This window comes from Peromyscus californicus, unplaced genomic scaffold (assembly GCF_007827085.1).
Source record: "Peromyscus californicus insignis strain IS unplaced genomic scaffold, ASM782708v3 Scaffold_19__1_contigs__length_69161282, whole genome shotgun sequence".
NCBI classification, from domain to species: Eukaryota; Metazoa; Chordata; class Mammalia; order Rodentia; family Cricetidae; genus Peromyscus; species Peromyscus californicus.
The window spans coordinates 17,963,263-17,986,953 of record NW_026294491.1 but is presented as its reverse complement, the minus strand read 5'-3'; the positions used below and the strand labels follow the sequence as shown (position 1 = coordinate 17,986,953).

The following is a 23,691-nucleotide window of genomic DNA, read 5'->3' as shown; positions in this document are numbered from 1 at the left end:
CTCTATAATGAGCTCTTGAAACATTGCCAGTTAAAGAGTCTTTCCCAAAGCAGGTTTATTTCATTTTATTTTTATTCATGTGTATTTGTATGTGTGAGTGCATGTGTGGCACACACATGTGTACAGGTGCCCATGGAAGACAGAGAGGGTGTAGAATCTCCTTGGACAGGACTTACAGGTGGTTGTGATCCACATGACATGAGTACAAGAACTGAACTCCATTGCTCTGAAATTGCACCAAGTGCTCTTACACACTGAGCCACCTCTCCAACCAATGGAAAGAACGTTTTAATCAACCTTTTTTTTTAAAAAAAAAAGAACATTTTAATCAACCTTGAAGAAGAAGGAGGAGGAGGAAGAGGAGGAGGAGGAGGAGGAGGAGGAGGAGGAGGAGTAGAAGGAGAGGGAGAAGGAGAAGGAGAAGGAGGAGGAGGAGGAGGAGGAGGAGGAGGAGGAGGAGGAGGAGGAGAAGGAGAAGGAGAAGAAGAAGAAGAAGAAGAAGAAGAAGAAGAAGAAGAAGAAGAAGAAGAAGAAGAAGAAGAAGAAGAAGAAGAATTCTGAAAGACATCAATTGAAAATCTTAGGCTAGTTGTGGAAAATGTCAATTTACATATCTGGGAAGCAAACAAAAGGAATTCATTTGCATTTATACATAACCAGGATTTATTGAGGGATAATTAATTATACTATATATAAAGTAAAACACACCCATGCACAAAAAGGACAGCAACTGGGGTAGGGAAATAGCTCACCAAATAAAGCGCTTACCTTACAAGCACGAGGGTCTGTGTCTAATCACCTAGAAGCCACTTTAAGAAGAAAATGGTGAGTGATTGTGATCCCAGTGCTGGGGAAGCAGAGACAGGCAGATTCCTGCAGCCCAGCCAGCTTAGCCTACTTCTGAACTCTAGGTCATTGAGAGACCCTGTCTCAAAACAAGGTGGATGGTAGCTAAGGATGACAGACAAGGTTTCCAGTTGGTCTCCATGTGCAGGTGCACACATATGAGAACACACACACACTTGTGCACTGGCATACAGAGTCAACAATTAGCTTCCCACGTCTGTCTTCCAGAAAATATAGAATTTTTTTTAATCTAGAAAGGCAATTACTTTTGAATAAGCCCACTGTTAGAGACAATTATTTATTCTCTTGTTGTCACTCATGCCCTTGGAGCATCTACAAGGGGGTGAGGGTGGGGCTTACAATGCATCACACTCATTGTGTGGCCCTACCACTGATAGGGACCTGCTTGTGATTTCTGAAGGGAAGGCTGTGGGTCCCCATGTCTCTTCTCTCCTTAACTCTCATCTGTGTGTTCTGAGATTCTCACTGAGCAGTGAGAGCAAGACTCCCCTTCGTATCTCTTAAACATCATGACTTTATCATCTTTACTTCAGGGTTCATGAAGTGAAAAGACAAAAGAAATCGATGCGTAGCCTCTTAAGCACAGGGATACAAATTAGCCTTGAGTTAATAATTCACCAGTTTACAGAGCCAAGGGAGACAAAGCAAGATCTCATGGAAGTGAAATAAAGTGTGTGTATATATAAATAATTCATGTCTTAATTAAAATTGCCTATGGAACATCAAGGCAAACTAAAAATCAGTTTGACCAATGTACTTTTATCAGCTTAAAAAATAGAGGAGTTACCTGATATAATTTTGCAGGGTTTTTGAAGGTCCCCAATCACACATCACATGAGATTACTCAAAGCCTGGCTCTATAATTAACTCTCAGTGTCAAGAGGAGGAAATGCTTTCAGAACAGCAGGTACATGGTTGGTTTTGCTGCATGAGGCATAATGAGGGTTTGGGATTTAACACTCTAATACTTGTTTTATTACCACACTCAATTGTCCGTGCATCTTAGGATTCATGTTGTGTGCATTGGCTAAGTCATGTTTCTTTCATTAGCTGAGGCAATTAATGTACATTGAGCCTTTAAGTACTATCTGTCCATGCTTCCTCCTTGTATAATTCAGTTTGAGAAGATTAAAATAATTTTTCAATGGAGATGCCACGGCTTAATGAAAAAATATACTGCAGTAATGTAAGAAGCATTTGTAAACATTTTCAGGAAGATGTGGCTTGTTGTCACACAGCACAGTGGCAGATGGCCGTACAAAGCAGCTCATCCTTGACAACTCACAGAGACAGACCTCAAGGGATTGGGGTAAATGGGTAGAAGAATGGGAAAATGTAATGCCACGTCATAAATAGCTTTTAGTCTTCCATTTGATGTGTTTGGTTAAGTACCAGATACCAGATAGTGTTGACAACTAATGACTTAGCCTTGCTAAGCCTTTAACTATTGATCATTTACCTTTCCCGGGCCCCAGACTAAGCATCTTATACACACAGCTCCTTAGTTGGTCATAGTAACTATGAAAAGCTGAGACGTAGGGACAAAATGATTTCCCCAAGGGTCCAGCTCTGGTTAGCCATAGAACTGGGAGCCTATTCTGTGCTATGTTCTTTCCCACGATTAATTTGACTTCCTATCTGTGCTTCCTTGTGTTTTACTTACAAAGCTCAGAGCAAACTATTGAACTTCCCCGTGCCTCAATTTCTCATCTGAAAAATAGGGAGATAATGAAAAACTGGGTCGAGGTGTAATTGTAAGATCAAGTCCATGTGTGTCACATTCTGAGGCACACACCCAGTGATTTAGTGAGTGTATAGGGATGGCATTCTGTTGTTGCTATGTCTCTGCTCTCCATCTATCATGGGCTGTGGGCATCTCTGCTTCAGAACTAAGCACTTTATGGTTTTATGCAGGATGTTATGCTGTGATGACGCTTATTAGTAAGTGAATGTGTGTGTGAGTGGTCTCAGAGATGACTGCTTTACACGCATTACTTGTCATAGTCAGAATCCAAGATTAATTAACCTTCTGAATCTCTTTCCTCATTGAACAAGTGATTATCCTATTTAATGTACATTGGCGATGTTGCAATGGATCTATTTCCTAATTATGTCTCACTTCTGTGGGCTTGATGTGATAATCAAGACTTTAGCAGCAAGATGTATGTGGCTAGATAAAAGTAGCTCACACAGTGGTGACACTGTGTAACATTTCTTTTAATTCCTTGATCTGCAACATAGAAATCTACTGTGAGCAGCTGCTCTCCTTACAGGGCCAGCAAGCTCCGAAGCAATCACTGGGTTTATTACTTACAGATTTCTGATTCTCCACTCAAGATCCTGCCCTTCTTCTGAGACTCAGTTTAAATGTTCTCTCCTCAGGAAAGCTTGCAGATATGTTCTTTTCTCTCCCTAGCCCGAACTTCTGAACCTGGAGAAAAACAGAACAACAACAAAAACAACAACAAAACCACATTATCCACCCAACAACTGTCCTTAATTTCAACTTAGCAAGCCTCTAGTCCTTCCCGACTCCTTTGCAGCTACATGTCACTGTGGCTAAGCTGTGGTGGGCAGGGTGTAGGCAGAAGTGCTGTGCTCTAAGAAGTGTCCTTAAAGAGAGGCATGCTGCTCTTTACCCTGAATCCCATTGACTGTACAGACACCAGATATCTGGAACCATCCACCTCCAAAATTTGTTGATGTGAGAAAAAAGTAAATGTAGATGTTCCCTCATTTGCACCTGAATTCAACTTTCTCACCCGGTTGTCATTAAATTACCTTTGGTGCTACTATCTCTTCTCTATCACATTGTTACATTATATCCAACTGCCAGCACAGCTACTGCTGTTCCAAGCATGAATTCCTAAAGGGAAGGACTGCTAATTATGCATGCACCATGGTGCCAGCCTCCTGGTAGATTCTGAACATGACCTTGATGCATAGATGTCACCTATATCAGAAGGTGTGGACGACACTTAAAATGCAGGTCCTGGTGTCAGTTCACTGGGAGCATCCTCTTCTGCATGAGCAGGAAAATCTTTGCTGGACACAGATTCAGGATGCATGATGGGAAAGGAGCACAGAGTACTGTATCTGGCCTGCCACGCTCTCCTCCTTCGTGCTTTGGCAGGAGGCCTTTGCTATTGTGAGGGACCCTGGCACCAGAGTCTTTGCTTCAAGGATTCAACAGTTTGACTGGAAAACCATATGGCCTGAGATCATTCTGGTTGAGTACTCGGGAGAAGTGACCGGTGACTCTGGGGAAGAAAAGGGGCCATGGCTCTTCACAGGATTCTCACATCCAAACCAAGGCTATAGGTTATGATCATGAGAGTCAGGAGGTTGGCTGGGACCTAGGTGAAACCACTGACCACTTTCTTACCCAGGATAGCTCAGGTTTTCCAGAAGTTCATGTATGTGGGTGGCCTCAGTACTGTCCCCACTGATGTCTGTGTTCCTGTTTCCATTCTGTAGACATGGAAGTCTCACAGTGTCATGGGGGGAAGGGACCTACTTGATCTCTCTTTATTCCTGGAGGAGACAGATTAAGCCAAATGAGGAGGCTGCACACTGTGAGAGGAAACAGGAGCTGGAATGCTGGGTTCTGTGACCTGCTTAGGCATTGATTAGCTCAGGCTTTTAAGGATAGAATCACTTTTTCTAGATCTCAACTTCTTCATATAGAAAAAGGAAAGATCCAAATGGGTTGCCTCCTTTAAGCCATTGCTTTTTATTCTCAGAGAATCCTAAGGGAGAAAACTGAGACAGAAAGGAGACATGTAAAAACCCAAGCACAGGGTGGGCTCCAGGACTGGAGAATCAGCAACCCCACGGATGCAAGACTCCCTTCATACACATGGGCTCCACACAGGGTTTCCCATCACCAAAAGCTGCCCTTCTTTTCTTGCTGTTTTAAAGTGTTGTCATGCACTGTACTAAGAGAAGTATGGTCTTCAGTAAGGAATAACACCCCACCCCAAAATCAATATTTAGTCATCCTATACTCTCATGAGCATTCTGAAGTATGTACCCTACTAGATTAAGGACAGTGTTCTCCTGTGGAAGGGTAGATACCTCAAAGTATCCTGGCACTTCAGTTTCTTCTCACATAGATACTCCAACTATTTCATGAACATCCTGCCATACAAGCAACAGCCTGTTCCAGAAGAGTGATTGTTATCTATTAAACTTCGGTGGCATCAGCAAGGCAGCTCATTGGTGTGATTCTAAAAGCATGCTGCATTGTAAGTCTGCTAATAGTTCCAAAGGACTGGAGACTTCTGCACACAGAGAGAATGGGATAGACCAAGAGAAATCCAGCAGGATGGAATTAGCAGGCACTGGTGATAGTGACTGAGGAGACAGAGACTCAGTTGTATGTTGTTCTTGCCACACCTCTTCCTCATGTAAGTCTGATGCAATGCTGAGACCCAAAGGCAAATATTTCCTTGTCCCTTCTACTGAGGAAAAGTATGCTGACTGGCAGGCAGAAACTATCATACCAACAGTGAGTGTTATTGTTACGACTTGAGTGACTTACCTTGTGATAGAAACCACAGTGATCCCTTGACTGGCATTACCTCATTTAAGTCACGTGATTTCCTCAAGGGTCATTTGCAAATGAGAAGTTTGAGGTTCGTTGACATTGCTGACCTTGCCCAAGTCGTATACTGGGTGCATAGCAAGTTCGCATCCATCTAGCCTCTGGTTCTTCACCATGAGCTATCCCCTTCTCCAACCATGGAAGCTTCTTGCTTTGGAGCAGAAGTCAAGGTACCCATTTTGAGTTGTCACTAGCCCTATCACACTATTCTGTACAACCAATGGAATTTAAAAATACTCCTATGTATCCCAGCTACTCCACTCCTGAGCATATGCCTGAAGGACTCCATATCCTACCGTAGACCCACACCCATCTATGTTTATTACTGTTCTAGTCATGACAGTAAGTAAATGGAACCAGCCCAGATGTCTAGCAACAGCTCACGTGGTACATATGTACAATGGAATATTATTTAACTGCGAAGAAAAATTGAGATTTTTCAAGAAAATCGATAGCACTGAAAAGTATATTATGAGATGACCCAAACTAAGAAAGAAAGAAGTGTCTTCCCTCATATGTTGATCACATCCTGTTATGTATACCTATGTATGTAAACAGATATAAGTACGGGTGAAGTCTAAATATCGAGAAAGGAGACCAGGGGAGAGTAATGTGGGATGATGAGGAGGTATGGAGAGTGGATGAAAGGATCCATGAGACATGAAAAAGGAAAAGCCAGAGGCGGCAACCAAGGCTGGACAAGGATGGAGGGATAAATAGGGGGGCAGGAAAACCACAGGCTATCTAACATGCTATCCACTAACTAAAACTGTAAAAGAAAAGACTTCTTAAGGAAAAAGAACCTTATTGTGACGGTAAAACGTTTGAAACAAAACCCTCTGGAAAGAATGAAAATCTGTGGGTTCAGTTTTTTCTATTTTGTTGTTTTCTTTTCCTTTCTCCCCCTGCTCCCTCCTCCTCATCATCTATCTGATAAGGGTTTGCTTTTTTTTATTAGCCTATGAAGTACTGGGCTTCATTTTGACATTTTCGTTGATTCTCTTCTGCTTCCCTTCCCCATCCACTGCTGCCCCCTTCTGGTCCCCTTTCTGTTTTATATCACACACAGTATGTTCTTTACTTATTTTTATTTTTATCATAATTTTCTTTATTCTTAAGAATTTCACGGCAGGTGTGTATGACATACGATCATGTCTGCTCCCTTTTCCCTCCTCAAACTACCCCCAAACCCCCAACATGTCCCCCTTCCAACTTCAACACCATGTTGTTTTTGTTGATACTCATTAAACCCAATTAGTGCAGAGCTAATCTGCATCCGGTGTTATCGTGACAGAGCAAAAACTATACATGAAAACCTTAATCTTAATTTTAAGCTCTTCTCTAAATAGATTTTTGAACATGCAACCATCATCTCATTAGTATGGAAAATTTTAATTCTCTGAAATATCCCATAATCCAAAGAAGAGTTTCAAAGCGCAGAGCTAATGTATCCATTTGAATTTTCGTCCACCTGCATTTTAATGTCCACAATGTCTCTGCTTGGGTTTATTATCACAGGGTCAATATAATCTCATTAGCAACCTTCTTCCTATGGAATTCTCACTGGCACGTCTTCTTTGAATGTAGCGCTGAATTTCACCAAGGTAATTTCTTTCAAGTGTATAATGTACTTTGAGAATAGCCCACCCCCGCACCCTCTCTACCACTTCGTTTCCCTCACTCCCATTGGCCTCAATTCCTTCCCAACCTCCCTTCTGTCTTCATGCCATATATATATATATATATGAAGACATATATACATATACATACATATATATGTATATGTATATATTTTATGATGTATGTTTCTATACAAAATTTAGGATCCACAACTGAAAAGAAACATTTAATGTTTGTCCCTCTAAATCTGGATTTTCTTCCTTAAAATACTGATTTCCCACTTCATCCATTTTCCAGGAAACAATGATATCTCACTGTTCTTTACAGCTGAATAAAGCTCCCCATCATGCATTTATGCCATGTTTCCTTACCCATTTGGTGGACGCTTAAATAAGTATATGTGCAAAATTCTAAGCCTCCCAGATGCAATATTTAAAGAGGATATTATTAGCATGAATTTAAAATGAAGACTGATATCATCTGGGTTAGTTGAGAATCATGCTAAAACAGCGTTAACTTCATCAGCAATAGAAACCTGTTCTGTGTTCCCTGCTTAGTAAGTATGCACATGGCACTGGCTGTATTTTTTTTGAACCTCCGATCTGGGTGAATGAGAACAGAATTGCCAGGGGCTATCCAGGACATACGTTTTCATCCTAGTGGGGGAAGGCACCAAAGGTACTTGAGAGTCATTGTTCCCTCAACACACATGGATTTCAAAGAACCACCTCATATTTTCCTAAAGGTACAGCCGAAAGCTAGCAGACGCTTCTGACAGCTGAAGTTAATTATATAACCAAGTAGGTGGACCAGCAGGGAACCTCGGAAAGCAGCTTGATAATACAAGAAATCAGTTTTAAGAATCCACATCAAATCTCAATGAGAAACCATATGTTGTGGTAAATTCTGGCTTTAAATTTTATGGTTATTTACAGCCATTTTGGTTCACAGTGCATGGCCCTACAGTTACCTTTTTTAGAATACCAAAATGATAAGCTAACACGCTAACACAAGCAGGGTACATAACAACTAGCTTTTGTTTATCTTTGTAAGGAGGCAAGAAATACGTTTCATTAAAAAAAAAAACTAACAAAAAAGCAAAATGGCATGAGCCATGGCTTGGAAGTTTTGGCTTGGGCAAAAACCGGTAGCAAATATTAAGGAAATAATTGAAATTCCAAAGTAAGTTACTTATAGTCTGCCAAAAGACTCCATTCTCTTAATTTTACAGGCATTTGTCTCTGCAATAAAATGTTATGGATGGCATTGTAAAAATCTCTCACCTATTTGAATTTTCAATTATTTTCAACAGTGTCTCACAGTAGATTTTGGCAATAGGGGTAATGTCAAGTTTCCTTTTTGTTTCCTTTTCTACAAGAATAAAATCTTACTCATCTATACCCCTGTCTGTAACACTAACAAATTCAAGTAAATTCATTTCCAAAATCAACTGCTATACTATGTTAAATGAAGCAGAGAGATGAACTATCCAACAGCATATTAGATATAGTTTCAAAAAGAAACCAGTTGAGTTCCAGGTACAACAATCTTCACAAAGACTTATTTCCTTTTACACTCCAAATCCCACCCCCAAAAGTGTCTAATTTTAAAGCAATGCACACACAAGAGACAGAGCAAATGGAGGATAATAGCGAATTTTGATATCGTGGAGTTGGAACACAGACGCATGTTGATGAATGAACAATCCACAATCCAGACAGCAGCACAGGATGATGGGAAAATGTCTGCTAGGGAGCCCATCAGAGTGGAGAGCATCCTGGACAGAACAGACTGCCTGAAAAAATAAGAACCAGAGAGGCTGGCTGAAGAAAATGCAACAGAAGAGTCACAAGTCCAAGCAGTCCCCGTCTCTGCCTCAGATTCCCAAATAGGAAGTGTGGCGTAAGTCAAATCAGAAATAAAAAGAGAGACACAGTTTGCACAGAAAAAGCTGATTGGAACCAGCCATGGATTTCTGGACATTGGCATCTGAGAGTTCAAGGGAGACTGCTCCCTACTATCACTGTCTGGGAACTTAAAGATGAAAAAAAAAAATAACACAGAAATCAATCTTTGAATTATAAGATCCTCATCCATTATCAGTGACAATTGTAAGCAAACCTTTGGAAACATTTGGTACCCACCATGCCTCTAAGTGCCTCATTATTTAGTGCCTAAGCATCTAAGTATTTGTTAACACTATGTCTGTAGCATTAACCTTTATGATTTATTGGATTTGTTCTCACTCATCAGTTGTGCTTTCTTTAATATTTCAAATATTCAGTTACCTAGTCGCTGATCATTATGAAGTCATCAGAACACATTAAGAGAATTTAACTTAAGAAAAGAGGGTCCAAAAGGCCAAATCAAAGCAGATAAAACATGAGGAAGTTTCTCTCTTTCATGAGACTTGACTTTGAGAAGGGTTTGCGTTGGTAAAGCCAATATTTACAGTATAAAACAAACTTAAGAACTAATGCAAAGTGTAGCTTATTGTGAAAGAGAAAGTGCGGCCTGAAGATATTGTTCAAGTCCTAATAGCAAACAGAACATGAAACTAAATCTATAATGGAATTTGTAGTCATAAGAGCCAAGAATGTCCTACTCAGTAGGATGTGTACTCTTTAACATCATAAAGAATCATAAGAAAAATATAGTCCCTTCAACTACAGAAGACGTTTTTCTTCATCCCCAGCATAAACATAGGACATTTACAGAGTCCAAAATTCACCCACAGCACGAATTATACTCCTCTATATTCTCAAAAGCCCATTAGGCACACAAACCTCCGTAGTTAGTAGACCTAGAAGGATCATGTCCAGGTTCAAAGAAGATGATCAGGAGTTCAAGGTCAGCTCAACTACATAGCAAGTTCAAGGCCAACCTGAGCTATGCAAAGAAAAGGGTTGACTAGAAGAGAACACAACCATGCTTGGGACAACAGGACAGATTCACAGAGTAAGTATAGATGCACATGGGGAGAGATGGAGACAGACAGACAGGCAGGCAGGCAAAAAAACTACTGGAACCCAAAAAGAAAAGGGAACCTTTCAAAAAGTCAGAAAATGACAGGCGGTGGTGACACATGCCTTTAATCCCAGCACTCGAGAGGCAGAGCCAGGCAGATCTCTGTGAGTTCCAGGCCAGCCGGTCTACAGAGTGAAATCCAGAACAGGCACCAAAAAAAAAAAAAAAAAAAAAAAAAAACCACAGAGAAGCCCTGTCTCAAAAAAACAAAAAACAAAAAAAAAGTCAGAAAATGCACATTAACTTTTAAAAAGCCCTAGTAATGTTTACAGCTGGCTTCTCAACAATAATAAAAACCAGAAGGCAACTGAATGATGTCTTTAAAAGAACATAGTAATTCACAAGCATAAATAACGCTAGGGGAGAAAATTCTCTCCATGTGTATATAATCTGACAAGCTGAATTTTTTTTCTTAGCTTAACACTAAAGTGGGGCACCATTAAAGAATGGAAGGTGGTGGGGAGAAACTAGATCTGATCATATTAAAAGTATAAATTTATAAATGTCTATGTAAAAATAAGTCCTATAAAAATTGGAAGCCATTACCTTTAATGGATGAGTATTTGACACACCTGAAAACCTATTAACCTACATTAATGCATGCAAGGGCATGTACACAATTCACACATGAACAAACATGAGTGTTTAATTACTATACAAACTTACAAAGTTCTTAATAGTTTAAAAAAAAAGTAAGCAAAACCTTTTTTTTGGGGTTTTTTTTTTGAGACAGAGTTTTTCTGTGTTGTCCTGACTGAAGCAAGAAAAGAAAAAAAAAAGAAAAAAGAAAAAAAACTCTTACAGAATGTTTCAGATACACAATGGCCAGCATTTATGATAAAAATATTGTTTTCTGAAAAGATTGCTCATAATTAGTCCCCTTACACTGTTGGTATGAGTGTAAACTCCTGGACTCTTTCTGGAGGGTAACTGGATGGTATATAGAAAAAATATGATTTTCAGAATCTTATTTTGCTCCAGTAATTCCATTTCTCAGAAAGTACACTTAGCCAATAATGAAAAAGGTAAACAAAAGATTCAATTCCTCTAGCATTCATAACATACTTTTTATATGAGTATGATTGGGAAATGCCTTAAATTTTCAATAATAAAGGGATCATTCAAATGGTAAAATATATAACAAATATAAGGCAATCACAGTGTGTTATAATGAAAAATACATAAGCAAGCAAGCATGGCATTGCTACACTTCGGTAAGGAAAATATTTCTAGAACACACACACTCAGGTGGTATGAACTATCATAGTATCTACTATAAGCTGTACACCTGGAGTCCTTTTCTGGATTTATACATTGTTTTCTTTTCTTGGCCTTAATGGCTTTTCAGGTTTAACCGAGTCTCAGAGGGACTGTGCGGTTACCTCAAACCAGCTGGCTGATGAAAGGTTTGGGAGCATCTTAGGCAGGGGATATCCTGAAACCAAGAAGACTCTTCAGTGAATCTTTGCTCACATCCCACAGTCCTGGGAGAAGTCTACCTGGGAAGTCCCAGAAAGGACATGGATATATCTACTGTGCACCCTTGTGTCTCACATTTCCTTTTCTATGAATGACTTTAAACAAACAAAAAAAAAAGACATCTGGACTTGGGATGAGGCAGAGATCACCCTGACATTCAGCCATGTTGCTGATTCAGAAGAAGAACCAAACCTTGTAAAGGGATTCAGAGTGTCCCAGTCACCTACCTATGCCTCCCGAAGACTGGGTCTGTGTCTACCCACAATCTGTGCTGGTGAGGTTTTGTCAACAGACACAAACTAGAGACACCTGGGAGGAGAGAAGCTCAGTTAAGGAATTGCCTCCATCGGATTGGCCTGTGAATGTCTGTGGGGCATTTTCTTGACAGCTAATTGATGTGGGCTCTTGGTACAGGCCTGGGTTATGCAAGAAAGGTGACTGAGAAAACCAGCAAGCAGTATTCTTCCAATGTTCTCTGCTTCAATTTCTGGCCCCTGCCCTGACTTCCCCTCAGTGACAGAGTGTGACCTGGGTGTTGTAAACTGAAATAAACCCTTTGCCCCTCCCAGTTGGTTTTGGTCGGGAGTAACAAAAAGCAAACCAGGACAGTCACCAAGCAAGACACTCTCTTCACTGTTTGCTAAGAGCAAACACTCCCGAATCTTGCATTTTCTTAAACAATGCATCCCACCTCACATGGAGGAGGTAGGACATCTTGTAAAGAAAAACAACAAAGCACAAGATTAAATGCTTCTTAACCACAAGTCTCAGAAAATACAGTTTACTCACATTTTGACTGTGCAAATATTATCTGTAGCATCATTTTAGACAAACCAGTTAAGTCTGTATCAGCACTCTTGTGCAGAAGATCCAAGTCAAACATCATTATCTCGTACAAATTTCGGTTGCCAGGATACCAACTCCCATTTTTTTATCTCAGTAGTGGAGCTATTTTTTAAAATAAATCTTTTTAAAATAAATCATATATATGTATATGTGTGTATATATTTGTATGAAATGTACATACACATGCATATATATGTATACATATATATACAAGACTGGGAAATTTTATTTTTAGAATCTTATAGTTGGTAGGCATCTTTATTCTTCTGTTACTGTGATAAACACCCTGACGAAAGTAAATTAAGGGAGAAAGGGTACATTCTGGCTCACAATTTGAGGGTACAGTCAGTCCATCATGGTGGGAAAATCAGGCGGCAGAAGTCTGAAGCAACTTCTCATACCACAAACTCAAATGGCCGAAAGACATTTAAGGAATTGCTCAACATCCCTAATCATCAGGGAAATGCAAATCAAAACAACTCTGAGATACCACCTTACGCCTGTCAGAATGGCTAAGATCAAAAACACTGAAGACACCTTATGCTGGAGAGGATGTGGAGCTAGGGGAACTCTCCTCCACTGCTGGTGGGAATGCAAGCTTGTACAACCACTTTGGAAATCAATATGGCGCTTTCTTAGAAAATTGGGAATCAATCTCCCCCAAGATCCAGCTATACCACTCTTGGGCATATACCCAAGAAATGCTCAACCACACCATAAGAGCACTTGTTCAGCTATGTTCATATCAGCATTGTTTGTAATAGCCAGAACATGGAAACAACCCAGATGCCCTTCAACTGAAGAATGGATAAACAAAATGTGGTACATATACACAATGGAATACTACTCAGCAGAAAAAAACAATGGCATCATGAGGTTTGCAGACAAATGGATGGATCTAGAAAAAATCATCCTGAGTGAGGTAACCCAGACTCAGAAAGACAAACATGGTATGTACTCACTCATAGCAGGATACTAGACATGAAACAAGGATGAATTGTCTGCTACTCACATCACCAGGGAGGCTACCCGGAAAACAGGACCCCAAGAAAGACACAGGGATCGCCCAATGACAGAGAAATGGAATGAGATCTACATGAACAGCCTGGACATGAGTGGGGGTAATGAAAGGCGAGGGTCGAGGGAAAGAGAGCTTGGGGGAGCGGGAGATCCCAGCTGGATCAACAACAGAGAGGGAGAACAAGGAATAGGAGACCATGGTAAATGAAGACCACATGAGAACAGGAAGAAGCAAAGTGCTAGAGAGGCCCACAGAAATCCACAAAGATACCCACACAACAGATTGCCGGCAATGGTCGAGAGACAGCCCGAACTGACCTACTCTGGTGATGGGATGGCCAAACACCCTAATTGTTGTGCTAGAAACCTCATCCAACTACTGAGGGATCTGGATGCAGAGATCCATGACTAGGCCCTGGGTGGATCTCTGGGAGTCCAATTAACGAGAATGAGGAGGGTTTATATGAGCGAGAATTGTTGAGACCAAGGTTGGATAAAGCACAGGGACAAATAGCCAAATGAATGGAAACACATGAACTATGAACCAATGGCTGAGGGGTCCACACTGGATCAGGCCCTCTGAATGGGTGAGACAGTTGATTGGCTTGATCTGTTTGGGAGGCATCCAGGCAGTGGGACCAGATCTTGTGCTCATTGCATGAGTTGGCTGTTTGAAACCTGGGGCCTATGCAGGATTGTTTGGCTCGGCCTGGGAGGAGGGGACTAGACCTACCTGGACTGAGTCTACCAGGTTGACCTCAGTCTGTGGGGAAGGCTTTGCCCTGGAGGAGATGGGAATGGGGGGGGGGGGCGTTGGGGGGAAGGTGAGGGGGACGGGAGGGGGGAGAACAAGGGAATCCGTGACCGATATGTAGAACTGAATTGTATTGCAAAATAAATTAAAATAAATTAAAAAAAAAAAAAAAAAAAAAAAAAAAAGAAGCAAAAAGAGATGGATGCATGCCAGGGCTCCACTCACTTTCTCCTTTTGGTAAGACCTAGGATTCTCCTACTCAGGGAATGGTACTTCCCACAATTAAAATGGATCTTCCCTCACCAATTAACATAATAAAGATAATCCTCCACAGGCATGCCCAGAGGCCACTTCTCCAGGCAATCCTAGATTCTATCAATTTGAAAGAGCACCAGCCAGCACAGCGTGATGAGCCACAAATCTAGGCATTGCCCAAGATGACTTTTCTATCAGAAGAGAACCCACTCATGTCAAAGGAAGTGAGCAAAAACCGTGTTTGGAGCAACTCAAGACAGGTAAAATATACCAGTCTTGCCTCCACATTAGATTTGAAGTCCCACAGGGTAGTGGGTGATAGAAGCTTCCAGAAAGTAGTAGCTACCCAGAGAACAAACGTGAATTTTTGTTAATTCTGGCGCTTCTTTTTAAACCAAAAACTTTACATTCAAATTTCCCTGAGCTGATCCCTTTCTGGAAAATTCTTCCTCATACATAGGACTAGACTAGCAGCTGCCATGTTACTGACCTCAATCCTTCTAGAAAGAGGCACATATGAGTGCTCTCCTCTGCAATGTGAGGATGGAAGGAAGCGGGTTTTAGATGGTACCAGCCAAGTTTAAAAGGTTTAAAATGGAGAACCAGGAACCTGTCAGCAGCCACAGTGGAAAACAGGAAGCAGGGTGCTGAGCAAGGCAGACACAGAGAAACCACAGAGGGACCTAAGGCACTTCTTCATCCCTAGTCGAGGCCCAGCTGCCCCCCTTACTATTCTTAGAAAGGTAGCCTTTCAGTAGAATATCCCTCTGGCTCAAACTGTGACAAATCAAGATTCTGTCCCTTAGACAGGCAGGATGATACATTCCTGAAATCTCAACACTTGGCAGGAGGATCAGAAACTCAAGGTCATCTCAGCTACATAGCAAGACCAGTTTGGTCTATATGATACTCTGTCTCCAAAAACAAACAAAAACCTGCTGTGGAATAATCCTTTTGTACACTATGAAGATGTGTTGCTCTCATTGGTTTAATAAAGAGCCAACTGGCCAATAGCGAGGCAGGAATGTGTTAGGAAGGAGAGCCAGACTAAGAGAATGCTGGGGAGAAAGAGGGTGGAGTCACCAGCCAGAGACACAGAGGAAGCAGGAAATAAACATGCCATACGGAGAAAAAGTGGCAGAGCATAGATAAGAAATATGGGCTAATTTAACTTGAAAAAGCTTGTTAGTAACAAGCCTATAAGCCAAGCATTTATTATTAATGATAAGTCTCTGTGTGATTATTTGGGGTGCCAAGGGTCCAAACAAAAAAACTCTGCCTACAAAAAACTTTTTTTTTTTTTTTTGCATAATTCACCACTTTTTCCTCTATAAATCGTATCGGTGTTTTCCAGCTTCTAAGTATTTCCAAGCTCAAATTATATCTACCTTAAAACAAACCATTTACATATGATTAAAAAGCAATCAAAATATATCACTTGTGTGCTATAATATTGAAACTCAAGTTTGCATTCCAAAGTTTCTGTTCTTTCAATTATTTTAGAGCACTGGATACAACCCATAGCAGAAGACCTTTTGTTGAGATTTAAAGATGAATAACCCGACAACAATGATTCCTTCAAACATGTTCTCAACTGAATCTACTTCGTTTCTTACTAACTCCCAACAGGCAGGATTCTCTTCTGGTTGTAATCCCAAACACTAGTCTAGCACCTCAAATCCTGCAATGTTTTTCATGTCTGTGGTGTCTAAGGCTCTCAATAACTATATGACTCGTAGAATAGAAACTTGTACACTTACATGGTGTATGCTGAGTGAACTTCAGCATTCTGTAACCCCAAAACTCAGTGACTCCAACAAAGCTTATTGGCTGCTTTGGCATCTCATGCAAACCACCACTCCTGTAGAGATGCACTTAGGATGCCACTTAGAGATTCCGCTGTCAGTACAGCAACAAACAAGAAACCCAGGAAGACCAACTCTCAGAGACCTGGCCTTCCCTGAATGACAAGTCCACTCCCATTCCATTGACCAGAACTGGTCAGGTGGCCTTGGCTAAACCACAGAGAAGAGCCAACATGGGTGAGAGTTGAGCAGCCGTCTCTCAGAGACCAAGTCACCCCACAGAAGAAGCATGGACTTGGGAAGTCCTGTCTGTTGTGTGGGTTACAGGGCAAGAATCACAGCAGATGGGGCTAAGGAAATATTCATTGAAGTACTTCCTGTGAGAGAATGAGGATCTGAGTTTGATCCTCAGTACCCATATAAACACCCAAAATGATAGAGTAGCCTTGTAAGCCCATCTACTGAGGGTGCAATCTCAATAATTTACTCACCGTCTTAGAGTTTCCATTATGTGATGAAGCACTATGACCAAAAAGCAAGTTGGGGAGGAAAGGGTTGATTTGACTTACACTTCCATATCACTGCTCATCCTTGAAGGAAGTCAGGACAGGAACTCATACAGGGCAGGAACCTGGAGCAGGAGATGACACAGAGGCTGTGGAGGAGTGCTGCTTACTGACATTCTTCTCATGGACTGCCCAGCCTGTTTTTTTTATGGCACCCTGGACCACCAGCCCAGGGATGCCACCACTGACAAAGGGCCGGGCCCTCCCCCATCAATCACTAATTAAGAAAAGCCCTACAGGCGTGCCTACAGCCTGATCTTGTGGAGGCATCTTCTCAACTGAGGTTCCCTCCTCTCAGATGACTTAAGCTTGTGTCAAGTTGACATAAAACTATCCAGCACACACACACACACACACACACACACACACACACACACACACACACACACAACTCTCCATGTCTGTGTTTGTGGATACTTTGGCCTCTCTCTTACAGATCAAATTTCATTATTTTCACATTAAAGAGGGAGGCCAAGGGCACAGAGTCAGAGAGTGAGTAAACATATAGAAATATATATTTGCATTCCTCGGTGTTTAATACACTTTGTTACGACTCATGCTCTGTGGGCAGCCGCAACCCCCCCCCCCCTTTAAAAAGTGTTTCTTTACTCCTACTTAGAGGAGTCCAGAGTCCAAGGGCCTGCATTTCCCCTGGGCTGACACTTGGGAAAGTTTTGAATCCCTGTTTCCTGACAGTGCACTGAGGCAAACCCTGAAAACTGCAGACTCCGTGGAATAAAGCTGGGGCAATTAACCAATATTTAATTATATCTTAACCGAACACAGTTATTAAGCTTTTAACTAACAGTGGTAAAGAGTCCCCGGTGATTCAGCAATAGAAGATGCGAAGACACTAAAGGCTGTTGAAATCTCAGTTCCTCTGTTCCCAGAGGAAGTGCACTGAAGAGGTGGAATGCTCTCACACCAAAGACAAGAGGAAGCCAGGAAATCCGCAGGAGCAGTCCTTACCTTTGGAAGGGTTCCAGTCCCTAGTGGTGACTGACCCTGCTGCCGTGATTTCCACCTGGGAAACACCTCCTTTCTTACCCCTGGAGTCTACAGTGAGGAATCTAAACAACACCCTTCCAACATGTTGAGGCACAGTGTCCAGAAAAAAATTCAAAACACCCAAAGAGGCCATCCCACCAGCCCTGGGATGGTCAACAGCATCAACTTGGCAAGACCTAGAATCACCTACAGAACAAGCCGCTGGCCGTGCCTAAGAGGGACTGTCTTGGTCAGGTTAATTTAATTGGGAGACCCACCCTAAAACTAGGTGTCGCCATTCCCTAAGCTTGCGTCTTGGAAGGCAGAGGGAAAGTGATCTGAGCATCAGCATCCGTCTCCCTCTGCTCGCTGACTGTGGGCACAGTGACCAGCCACTTCAGGCTTTTGCCGGGTGACTCCATCACCTTTTGCTCTGTCCTCTTAGAACCGGGAGCCAAAATAAATCCTTCCTTCCCTGGGCTGCTTTTGTCCAGTCTTCCGTCACAGCAGTGAGACAAAGAATTAATGCAGTGCCCTTAGATGGCAGAGAATGATGTAGACTCTAAGAGGGCATGGCAAATGCTGACTTTGTGTCCTCACTACAGTATCTGATGTAGGCATCAGGAAGTATCCTCTCCCTTGTCTCCTTAACCTCCTTAGCTTCTCAACTTTGAACCCAAAGTCCTGGGTCATTCTCGTCCTACCGTGTTGGACAAACAGGTCTTACTCTCTCTCTGGTAAGGTGAGCCAGTAATGGGTAGTCTTTCGGATGGAGTTCCTGTAAGATAACTCCTATTTTTTTCCTGACTCTGATATTGAATAGATGTCATAGACTGAAGTTTATGACTTGGAAAACACCTGTCACATTCATATGAGAATTGGAAAGGGGTGCTAGGAGTCTCACCCTACCCTATAAGTTTGCTTACTCACTGTCAAGGATGGGCCGAAAAGCTGATTTATCTGAGATGACTCTCTTAGAGAGAGCTCTTTGTAGCAGGAATCTTAAAAGGTCTTATTAATTAAATCAAACCTGAAGCCAGTTATTGGGGTGAATGCTGGGAGATCAGAGAAGCAGAACAAGCCACAGCTACCTCACCTTGCCAGTTCCTCAGCTGATCCTGTTTCCTCAGACTGGAAGCCTCTAAGTCCTTATCCAAAATGGCTCTCAGCTGAACTGGTGCTCAAAAGCTTAAAACCTTAACCAGCCAAAACTTAACCAGCCAAATGCTTCTAGTTTCTGGTCTCCACGCCTTATATATCTTTCTGCTTTTGCCATCACTCCCTGGGATTAAAGGCTCACTTCTTGGGATAAGAGGCATGTGTCACCATGCCTGGCTGTTTCCAATGTGGCCTTGAACTCACAGAGATCCAGAGGGATTTCTGCCTCTGGAACGCTGGGATTAAAGGTGTGTGCTACCACTGCCTATCCTCTATGTTTAATATTGTAGCTGTCCTGTTCTCTGACCCCAGATAAGTTTATTAGGGCGCACAATATTTTGGGGAACACAATACCACTCCAGCTCTTCTTCAATTTCAGATGAGGAGCTTTTGCTGTCTCACCCTATCGGTGACAAGGGTAAGATGTAAAATTAAAATGTAACCCTGGGGGCACTGGCGAGGTGGCTCTGCAGTTAAGAGCACTGGCTGCTCTTACAGAGGATCTTTGTTCTGTTCCTAGTACCCACAAGGTGGCTCACAACCATCTGTCATTTCAACTTCAGAGATCTGATGCCCTCTTCTGACCTGTACTGTCACTGCACACCCATGGTGCACATACAGACATGCAAGCCAATGCCCACACATGTAAGACAAAATAAAACTTTAAAAAGTAAAAAATAAAACTCTGGAAAAGATTTGAAAAATGCAAAACTCCTTCATGCAATTTTTATATATATATATTTTTCTTAGGAAGTTGAAATTTCTGCTATGTTCATGGTGGTTTTAAAGGTTTTTTATGAATACAATAAATATAAAAGTTGACTTACTATTTTATCTTTGATCTAAAGAACAGAAGAAATAGATCTTAAAACTTGATGATACTCATTTTCTCTATAAGGGCTAAGATTATTATTCTAATACCTACTTTTTCCCTGTAAAACCATTACATGTGTAATGGTTTTACATGCCATTTTTTGGAGGGGCATCACATGGTACAGAAAAACACACAGCACTGCATCATAAGACCTGCCTTGACCCAATGGAGCAATCCAGAAATGACAGTGTGATTGCTCTAAACAGAGTTCAGAGGCATTTTCCTTCTCTCTCTTAATGTCCATTCTTAATTTTATAGTAAAACCTTCCTGTGGGGCTGGGGTAATGGTTCACTGGCTTTAGGTGCTCACTGCACAGTGTAAAGAGTGGAGTTCATATCCACATCACCCATATAAAATGCCCAGTGGGTGTGGGGACCCACCTGTCATCCCAATGCCTATTCAGAGCTGGAGACAGGGGACCCCAGAGCAGGGGACCTTGCCTCAGTGTGTAAAGTGGAGAACTACTGAGGAACATACCCAATTAGCAACCTCATGCTGCCACCCATGCACACACACACACACACACACACACACACACACACACACACACACACACACGAGCTTGTACACCCATACAGATATGCCTGCATACATGTGAGCATGCACACACCACATACATGTGACAAAGGAGCAAACCTTTTCATGATAACTCCAGCTCAGCTTCACAAAAAGATGTCATTGACACACATTCATTTTCTAAGCTGTGCTTTATAGAGCACTGATTTTACTCAAGATATTAAAGTACATTCTTTGAGGGAAATACTTCCTAAATAGATTTAAATATAGTCTCTTGCTCAGCCCCCTCCAGGCATATACATATACTTGTCTCACATTTGTGAGACAAGTCAAGCCCATGGGTCACCAGATTTTAGCCTGTGACATGAGTGATTAAAACCTTACTGAATGAAGACATCAACCCTTTCCCAGATTGCACTGTCTCTCCTGCCAACTGAGGGGTATGTCAGTCCTGGTATTTTCCAACCAGCAGCAGGAGTTGTGAGAACACTGTGGCATTGGTTTTTGTTGCTGCTCTACAACTATGCAGGGAAATACCTTAAAGAAATTTCCAACATATCTTTTCTCTCCTCTGTTATGCAGACACTTCAGAGAAAGCCTTGGCTAATGTGTCCTTACAGATGGAGTGAGCACAGACTCTTGCCACACACTCAACATCACCAGAAGCAACATTGTTCTTTCCATACATTCAATGAGCATGCCTCTGAGATGATGATGTTAAGTCAGCCATAAAAGTTAAGCACATAATCCTGGGTCACCAGGACCTAGTTTCAAGATTCATTATAGGCATCCTGTACCTCTCACAACCAACATAGTTTGGCATGTTGTGGGTCTGTTTGGTTTGTTTCTCCAATCTTAGGAGGCTACATCAAGGGGAAGGAGGGCTGCTATAAACTTTGTAGACTCAGTTAAGTTCTTTCTAGGCAAAGCTGTGTTCCTAGAACTACCTCCTCCTTGCTAACATTTAGCTCTCTTCTACCCAGAGGATAGAAGAGATAGAAGTTACAGGAGAGAGAAGAGATAGAAGAAGATAGAAGTTAGGAGCACTGGCAGAGTGCATCCTATTCATTTATTGAGCAGTCAACACTGGAAGGGTTCCCCCAACCACTCTTCCTTGGGAAGGCAGAACTTTTCCTCCCGGGCAGATCTACGACTCCCTACCCTATATGCTACATCTCCTTGGTCCTATCCGTGTACCTTGGCAATGAGACGAACCCTGAACTAGACCAGTGTTTGACCTTGAAATTGGGAGAGAGAACCCAAGCACCAGTCTGAACCCTTCCATCAAGAAGACGCATGGCAGCTATAGCAGCATGCATCCTCCTGCCAGTCTAAGGAATAGAGGGGAGTCCAGAGGTCCCTCTGAGTGGAGCTTGGGGGTGGGGGAAGGGGCAGGGGGAAGGGGAAGGGGAGGTTCAGAGAAAGACTCTCATGTTTCTGGAGGCACCCTAAGCTCTGTCAACACCCTTCCCATCCTAAGGCCAGTTGAAACCTGTTATTCAAAAGAATTCCCTATCAGCTCTATTTCGCCATCCTCCTCAATCTCAACAGAGATGCTACATAATCTAAACCCAGACAACCTCCCTTACCTGAAAGTGGCAGATTAGAGGATCCCATGTCTAAGAGATACCATCTCAAATGTGGTGAAATCCTAACCGGAAATGTGACCTGAGACTATTTCATTGAGGTAGGTCTTCCGGTACACCCGCTGTGTGCCGTGTTTGTAACACACCATACATACAACATCTGGTTTTTCCTAGAGAGGTAAGAGACTGTAGCAAATGTGCCTGGAGGATGGATGAGGGGCATCTACAACTGGGTTAACCGAACTGTGAAATAAGGAAGTCAGACAGGGTTGGCTCAGTTTAAGGCCGTCATTGCTACTGCACTAGAATTTAGCCCCGAACTTCACTAGGATTTATTCTGGAGAAGGCCTCTGCCTGGCTCTCTTCCCTCTACACCTCCACCCCACCCCCACCTCTACCATAGCACTATACAGTTTTACTTTTAATTTCACCCAACTCAACTCTGAGCTCTCTAATGACTTTAGCTGTTCAATATTTAATGAAGCAATTAATTAAATAACATTTATTATGCTGTAGGACAGTGGTTCTCATATTTTAGTATGTATCAGAACCACCAGGGGAGCTTGTTAAAAACTCCCAGCACCCACCCACCCCAGTGCTTGTCTTTCAGTGAACATGATGTGGTGGCAGGAATTTCGTGTCCAATACTCTTCTTTGTTGTGTCTTGTCTTGGTGGCTAGATGGCTGTATTTCAGGAGATGACACTCTGGGGTGGGAGTCAGGGGGGAGTGGGGATGGGGGTGGTGGGGGTGTGCAAACTTTACGCCAGTAATAGGGCTCCTGGTTTATCAGCTGCCAACTCTGAGTTTGGAAGTAACTTTTGAAGTGCTCTGAGACTCAGTTTCCTCATCTATAAAATGGGGGGGGGAGCTAGATATAATAATACATAGCATGCACCTTTAATCCCAGCACTCGGGAGGCAGAGGTAGGTGTATCCCTTTGAGTTTGAGGCCAGGAGCCTGGTTTACAGAGCTAGTTCAAGGACAGCCATGGGCTACACAGAGAAATCCTGTCTCAAAAAAATAAATAACTAAATAATAATAATAATAATATATACGTTTTTTGGGTTGTTGAGATAAATGAGATAATGTAAGTATCTCAAGCACCTGCTTGGGACCCTGGCAGAATCTAGCTGCCTCCTGCTCTACCTGTTGAGAAGTTAAAGAGCAGCTGGAGACGAAGGTCAGGCTGTGTTAAAATACCTTGGGAAATCCCAAGAAAGAAACCACACACTTCACCCCTGCACATACTGGGAATAGAAGACCAGAGTCTGTCTTACAATGCGCACGCAACACGTGAGCTGCAGCCCACCTGCTCTCAGTCACCACAGGGGGTGAGAGTTGACTGTAGAGGAGCTAAGTCAAGTCGTGGCTGTAGGGGGACCCACAAAAGTACCCCTTTAGGGCAAGCGAGAGTTTAACACCGGGACTGTCCTGGGCCTGGACTCTCTTGCGTGGTGTCTGTGGAGTTGTCGGAGTCCGTTGTTGTTTTCAGTGGCTTCCCCTGACCTTCCCAGCCAGGGTGACCACTTTAAATCAAGAGCTTGCTAGAACACAGCTGAGCTTAGCGATTTTAATGAGAAATCTGGTCCTGCTGGATTACTGTTCCTGGGCCCCATCTTGTCAGCAATTCCTCAGGAAATTATTCAACCGTCCCCAATTGCAAAGAAACAGATGGCATACCAGGGGGAAAAAAAGTACTTCGAAGTGTACGTGCTGGTAAAA

The 23,691-nt window shown here is 42.3% G+C and overlaps 1 long non-coding RNA gene across 3 annotated transcripts in view; it reads right to left on the bottom strand.

Annotated features, from left to right (window-relative positions):
• The window catches only part of LOC128114624 (uncharacterized), a 217,728-nt gene that overhangs the window by 128,751 nt on the left and 65,286 nt on the right, over nucleotides 1-23,691 (bottom strand). Inside the window, exons 6-7 of one of the 3 annotated variants that reach the window (XR_008219835.1) lie at nucleotides 3,182-3,298; nucleotides 769-809 (exon numbers count right to left, since the gene is read on the bottom strand). This is a non-coding gene — a long non-coding RNA (uncharacterized LOC128114624). Of the gene's footprint in view, nucleotides 1-768; nucleotides 3,299-23,691 lie in introns of all 3 variants that reach the window. The other 2 variants (XR_008219837.1, XR_008219836.1) reach the window with 2 other exon arrangements.